Raw genomic sequence first — 7,207 nt, 5'->3', positions numbered from 1 at the left:
GCCTCTGCTTTCTTGGGCATATGTGCACAATCATAGGCCATGGACAGGCCCTTTTTAAAAATCAGACCTTATGCAGCTAAGACTAATTTGCTGCATAGGTAGAATTATGGATATTGTTATACATTCAAGAATTTCTGCATCCTGAAACACTGCCCACTTAGCCAATATCAATAAGAAAACAAAAATGGACATTTTCTCAAATTTCTGTTCACACACTGCAAATCATAAAAACTTAACTTCATATATATTATAAGCATAGAATCTGAATAACTTACTGATTACAGCACTCTTTTGGGAGACAAAAGAAATAGGTGTCACCAACTAAGACCAGAATAAAACCCAGGTTTTCCAAAGGCTGTGGGTGACCTAGCAATTGACCTTTTGAACACAAGACGGCTAATGGTACAACTCTTACTCATATGCCTAAGCCCTAAAAAGGGCTCAGGGTACTTGCAGGTACCCGAACTGAGAATTGAAGCTATGTGTCCTTTGTTCTCAGACATCCCATTGAGGGACCCAGATAGCAAGGAGGCAAAAGCTAACCAATTTGAATGCAGAGAAGACCAGAGTTGCAACCAAAACCAGTGAAGATATATTAAGTGCTGTGTAATACCAAGTACTGAAAGAAATTGGGTCAAATTGAATACTCATAATTAGCATCATATCCATTTACCTCAGTTTTCATCTGTAAAATAGGGATAACAAAGCCTCTTCATCTCTCAGGAATATTGTAAAAATACATTCACTGATATTTGAGAGGCAATCATAATGTACCAAATAGTGCTATAGAAAAGACAAAGGGAAAATTAATCATTTTGCTCTCAGAGCAGAAGTGCAGTAAGTAGGACCTGGGGACAAACTTTTTCCAAAGAGAAGGATGTGGCAGGGTTCCTGTAAAAAAAAAAAAAAGCTTTTATAATGTAATTAAAGACTGTAGCAGGTTGCATATGTGTAATGGGACCAAATTAGGGCTGCACAAACTATATGCATTATGGGACCATGTTAGGGCTGACAGTCTTAATTCTGGCATTTCCTAACTTTTGAGTGCTTAACTTTGCAGTTGAATAATTTTCTATTAATAGAGAGAGAATGTTCTGCATGTGTGAGCAAGTGAGTACACAAATACATGCAGTATTATTTAAGCTAAGTAATGGCTCCATGAAAGAATACCACCTATGCAGCATAACTGAGAGAAGGATAAATAGGACAGCACGAGTGATGCTGCCTTTGTGGGAAGGCGCTAATGCAGCTACTACTACAGCAGTGACTGACTACACTGCTGTGATCAGCACCACGAGAGCTGTGACTGCCTCATGCATCAGTGATTGCCCTGGTGTGATGGGACAATTAATTAAAACCTAATTCGTGGGCAGACAGCTCTCACCCGGCATTGGCCTATGGGTTGGCCTCACCTGGCACTATCAATAATTAATTAGCTATTGACAAATAAACACCACAGCTGTGAAGAGTCAAACACAACTATATTATTCAATAACAAATATAACAATAATCAATCCATACAATCAAAAGGAACATCTACAATAACCATACCAATATGACATTAATGACACTAGATACAAAGATTTCCCAAAGGAAGCAAGGAGCAACAGACTGTCTCCCACACTGTCAGCACACCATTGCTCTGCACATGAAAATTTAACACACCCATACACAAAGAGAGGGAGGATTGACTGCCCCGGCCCTCACCCACTCATACAATACCTACCACTCACTCTGGATGCATATGCACACACTGGGTCACGATGCCCTTTGGCCACCCTGGCCCTCAGGAACACCATTCCACATGCACACCACACTCTTATCCTCCCAGCATAACTCAAGCTCACATCCAGGCACTCACTGCAGGAGCACAACCTTTGCTCAGACTGCCAGAGACAAGGACAAAGGCAATGACAAGGACCAGGACAGTGGGCAATGGGCAACTTTTATAGGCTCCTTCCACTGTCATCATTCATGCACCCAATCACACACCCATGCACACAGCAGTCATGCTTCTTCCATGCAGCATTCTCATTTGCACTCAACACTTGGTTGCGTGAACGATACTCGCCTCCATAACTCATGCCCTCAACTGAGCAGGCTTGTGAGTAGGTCACTGGACCTTCAGAGTCATAAATTCAATACTCAGCACAAAAATTTGATAACTCTTCATCTAACACTGGGTGCAGACCTGTCCTGCTATGCCTCTGAGCACCACCACAATAAAACATTATGGATAACAAGGGAATGACCTCCAAAGAAAATAAAATTGAGTGAGATGTGTTTGGATCACTACTGTTTACTATTCATAACTTCATTGCGTCCACACAGAGCAACACTGAATGGATGGTAAGAAATGTTCTTTAATTAAAAAATAGCACCCCATATATTTTTGCCGTGGTTATTCTTTATTTCATTTCCATTTTTATCATTGGTCATTAAAAAGGTGTCTGCCCCAAATGGCTACTTGTGTCTACTGCCAGACAGCAGACTTTATAACTTTTCTAGAAACAAGATGAATGTTCAGTTCTGGATCTCTGTTAATTGTGTACACAGGCCCCCTGGGATCATTTTACACATTTAAACAAACAAAAAATAAATGGGGATATAAAACTACTGTTTATTGTCAAAACATTTATTTCTCAAGGCTGACTAGATAATTGTCAAATATAACTGCTTCTGAAATAGAATGTACTTTTAATCCTGATATTTCTATGGTATCTGGCACTTCTAATGGAAACAGCCACTAGTGGATCCAGGAGTGAGGCAAGGGGTATGTGGCCATACATCCCTTGGGCTGTGCCATACATGCACAGTGAGCTCCCTGGGCTCACTATCAGCATGAGCCCTGGGCTTGCATGGAGCTCCAGAGACCAGAGGATGAGCATGACCCCCTGTTTTTCCTCTGCCTCTGAATTTGGTAGGAGATGGGGATGGAAGGAGAAGGTAAAGCCACAGAGGTGCTTGTGCCCTGGGCTCTGGAGCCTTGCAAAAAGCAGTGGCTCCAACCAAACCTCACACTCAGAGCAGGAGCCTATGGTAACCAGGCAGTGAGCTTTGACCTTACTGGTCACGGGCAACAGAACCAAAGCGGGGTGACCGTGCTGTCACGAGCTGCCCCTCCTCCTGTATCTTCTCTTACAAAAAACCCATTGATGCCCCCAAAATTTATTAAGTACACAAACTAAGGAGGAAAAGTACTTAAGCACAATATCATCTCAATAAAAAAACAAAACCCTGATTATATGTAATCATAATATAGTTATTTTAATACCTAGTAAAATATTATTTATAAGTGTACCATAATTTTACAAAGTTTAATAGAAGTTTTAATTGGCTGCTTTACAGTGCAATGACTGGTACAGAACAGAGCCTACATTAAACAGCACATTGGAAAATCAGAGAGGGAGCAGAAAAGAGTCATGGAACTTATTTGAGGACTTGAGAACATGCCTTACAGTGAGAAACTTATAAAGCTCTATCAGTTCAGTGCATCAAAAGGAGATTAAAAGGTGATTTGATTACAGCATATAAGTAATATCTTGGGAAGAAAAGGTTGAATTTTAACAGGATTTTAAATCTAGAGAAGAAAGGCATAACAAAAACGATTGGCTGGAATTTGAAGACAGAGAACTTCTAAGCGGTTGGGGGACCCATGAGGGCTGGGGCTCTCTAGCCACATACTGCATGGGTGGCATACCGCAGGCCTGCCTGTTGCATGCTGTGCCACATGAGCTTGCCCACAACTGCACCGCACAGCACCTGAGGCACCACAGAAGCCCCTCTTCCCTTTTGCTGCCCTGTGAAGGGCCCTGATGGGGCCCATGTTCCCTTCTTGTCACATTACATGGGCTTTGACAAGCCATGAGTCTAGTGTGGATGCTGTGTGAGGTCTGTGGGTCCCCCTGTGCCCTCCAGCCACAGTGTCCATCAGCACTATGAGCCAGATAACTCTGCTCTGACCTCAGGGGTGTGGACAGGAAATAGAAGCTGGAGGAGGAAGAGGGAGCCTAAGGAGCAGCAGCAGCCAGAGAACAAAGGGAGGAACATCATGCAAACCAGAAGTCCAGGGGCTGTAGCTTAACCCCTCAGGGGTGACACAAAGCCTGTGGGCAACAAGCTGGACAGCCCTGATCTAACAATACCTAGATGGAGAGTTGTCAAACTTTTGTGATGAGTGTTGAATTTATGACTACCCATCTTCAAAAAAGGGCAGAAAATAGATCCCAGGAATTACAGGCCAATCAACTTGACCTTAATCCCTGGTAAGATTCTCAAGAAAATGATCAAGGAGACCCTTCTGGATAAGCTGGCTGAGGAAAACATCCTGAGGGACAGCCAGCATGGGTAGGTCTTGCCTGACAAATCTCATTTCCTTGTCTGACCAGAGATTGATGTCACATACCTGGTCTTTAAAAAGGCTTTGATCTGGTGTTCCATGACCTCCTCATGGGAAAATTGGCCAGCTGTGACCTCGGCTACACCACAGTCCGATTGCTGGGAAATTGGTTCCGAGGTCAGACCCAGAGAGTAGTGGTCGATGGCAGAGAGTCATTATGGTGCCCTGTAACCAGTGGCATCCCCCAAGGCTTTGTCCTTGGACTGGTTCTCTTTAACATCATTATCTATGATGTGGACATTGGTGTGAGAAGCACACTGGCTAAATTTGCAGATGATGCTAAACTTCGGGGCATAGCATCCACACCTGAGGACAGGCTAGTGATCCAGGCTGACTTGGATAATCTTAGTAACTGGGCAGACAGAAACCTGAGGATGTTCAATACTGATAAATGCAAGGTACTCCACCTCGGGGGGGAAAAAAAACCTGCAGCATACTTATAGGCCCAGCAGTGCTATACTTGCTAGCACGATAGCAGAAAGAAACTTGGGGGTCATGATTGGCCACAAGATGAAATGAGCCACCAATGTGATGTCGCAGCTAGTAAAGCAAATGAAACCCTGGCTTACATTTATAGATGCTTCTCAAGTAAACCTCAGGATGTCATCCTCCCGCTGTACTCGGCCTTGGTGAGGCCGAAGCTGGAGTACTGCATCCAATTCTGGGCTCTGCAATTCAAAAAAGATGTCAAGAAGCTTCAGAGAGTCCAGAGGAGAGCCACGCACATGATCTGAGGGCAAGAGAATAGTCCCTATGAAGAGAGGCTGAGAGCCAGGGGACTCTTCAGTCTGGAAAAGCACAGGCTCAGGGGGGCCCTGGTGGCCACCTATAAGTACACAAGGGGTGTACATCAGGATCTGGGAGAACATCTGTTCACCAGAGCGCCCCAAGGAAAAACAAGGACCAACAGTTATAAAGACCTACAAGACCGTTTTAGGCTGGACATAAGAAAAAATTTCTTTATCATCTAACCCCCAAGACCTGGAATAGACTCCCTCCAGATGTGGTGCAGGAACCTACTCTGGACTCATTCAAGAAACACTTGGATGCTTATCTTGCTGGGGTCCTTTGAACCTAGCTGGCTTCCTGCCCCTGGGGTAGGGGGCTGGACTTGATGATCTTCGAGGTCTCTTCCAGCCCTAATGTCTATGAAATCTATTAAATCAATGCTAAGGCATTATCCAGATAGTAAAGCAGTGGTGATCAACCTTTTCTGTCCAGCAGGCTGGATGAACAGTGCTTGGTCCCTTTGTGGGCCAGATCTGGCTGGTGGATGCAATCCAGTGCCTGAGACATGGGTAGCAGGGTCCCATCCAGCTGAATGGAGGGGGACAGAGGGGCAGCCCAGCCCCAGTCCAGCTGTGCAGGAAAAGAGGGCATGGTGCAGCCCTGATTTAGCCCTGCAGGGGCAGGGAGGAAGGGGTGCATGGCCTTACCCCGTAGGAGGAAGGGGACCTGGCCCAGCTAACAGTCTGGCTAACTGCAGAAGAACAAGAGAGTAGCCCAACCTTTGGGTGGGGAAGGGACATGGTCCTACCTTGAATGAGCTATGCAGGGAGAGGGAGCCTTGAGAGAAAGAGAGAGGGAGCCCCAGGGGACAAAGGGGGTGTGACCTGGCCTCAACCTAGCTGAGCAGAGGGAAGGAGGCCTGGCCTGGCCCTTAAACAGCTGTGCAAGAGGAGGAGTGTAACCTGGCCTCATGGGGAGAAGGGAGCAGAGCCCAGCCCCAACTGGCCATACACAGAGAAGGAGGAAGGCCCAGTCCTGATCTGGCCCTGCAGGGAGAGGGTTGTGGCCTGGCTCTAACCCACTGCATAGCAGGGAAAAAATTGATTTTCAAAATTGAATCAAAATCATAGAAAATGAGGGTTGGAAAGGACCTTAGAAAGTCATCTTGTCCAACCACCTGCTCAAAGCAGTACCATCCCCAAGATTATCCCAGCCAAGGCTTTGTCTCGGTGGGTCTTAAAAATCTCTGAGGATAGAGATTCCACAATCTTTCTGGATAACCTGTTCCAATGCTTTACTACCCCCCTCATGAGAAAGTTTTTCCTGATATCTAACCTAAACCTCCCTTGCTACAACTTGAGACCATTGCTCCTTGTTCTATCATCTGCCACCACTGAGAACAGTCTAGCTCCATCCTCATCGAAACCAACCTTCCAGTAGTTGAAAGCTGTTGGTCCAATCTTCCAATTTGTCTAGGTCAAAGGTTTTCAGCTTTTTTGGATCAGTGTGCCCCTGGCAGCCAGGCATGAAGTAGTGTACCTCCGGAGGCCGGATGCGGAGCAGGGGGAAAGGGGGTGGCCAGATGCAGGACGGTGGCAGCTACCATGTGCAAGCTTCCCCCTCCCACTGCTCTAGATGTGAGCTCCCCCCCTCATCTGGCTGGGTAGATGGCACCTATGTGGCAGCATGCAATGATGTGTGGTGGCGCTCCATGCCCACTCACCTGCACATACCCTCTAGGACCTTGTTAAGAATCCCCAGGGGTATGCATACCCCCAGGTGACAACCCCTGGTCTAAGTCACTCTGAATCCTAGCCTTACCCTCCAGCATATTGACTACTCCCTCCAGCCTGGTGTCATCCACAAACTTGCTGAGAGTGTACTCCATTCCCTGTTTGCTTTGATTGGCTGTACAGGTTCTGTTGTATCTTTCCCATTCTCTGACATATTTCGTAGAATGAACTTTTTAAAGTAAAGCTTTGGTTGTTACAAATATCCTCTTACATTTGTTTAGAATATACTGCATTTTGGACATTTCTGCCGTTGAATCACAAGATTATCTTGCCATTTCAAAAGAAG

The 7,207-nt window shown here is 45.5% G+C and overlaps 1 long non-coding RNA gene across 1 annotated transcript in view; it reads right to left on the bottom strand.

The window, feature by feature from the left end:
• The window catches only part of LOC109312200, a 16,506-nt gene extending 12,495 nt beyond the window's left edge, over positions 1 to 4,011 (bottom strand). Inside the window, exon 1 of the long non-coding RNA XR_002101733.1 lies at positions 3,347 to 4,011. This is a non-coding gene — a long non-coding RNA (uncharacterized LOC109312200). The remainder of the gene's footprint in view (positions 1 to 3,346) is intronic.
• Positions 4,012 to 7,207: the final 3,196 nt, after the last annotated feature.

The sequence above is a fragment of the Crocodylus porosus genome, unplaced genomic scaffold, assembly GCF_001723895.1.
Source record: "Crocodylus porosus isolate Cpor-Errol unplaced genomic scaffold, CroPor_comp1, whole genome shotgun sequence".
Classification (NCBI taxonomy): domain Eukaryota; kingdom Metazoa; phylum Chordata; order Crocodylia; family Crocodylidae; genus Crocodylus; species Crocodylus porosus.
This window is presented reverse-complemented; position numbering and strand designations above follow the sequence as displayed.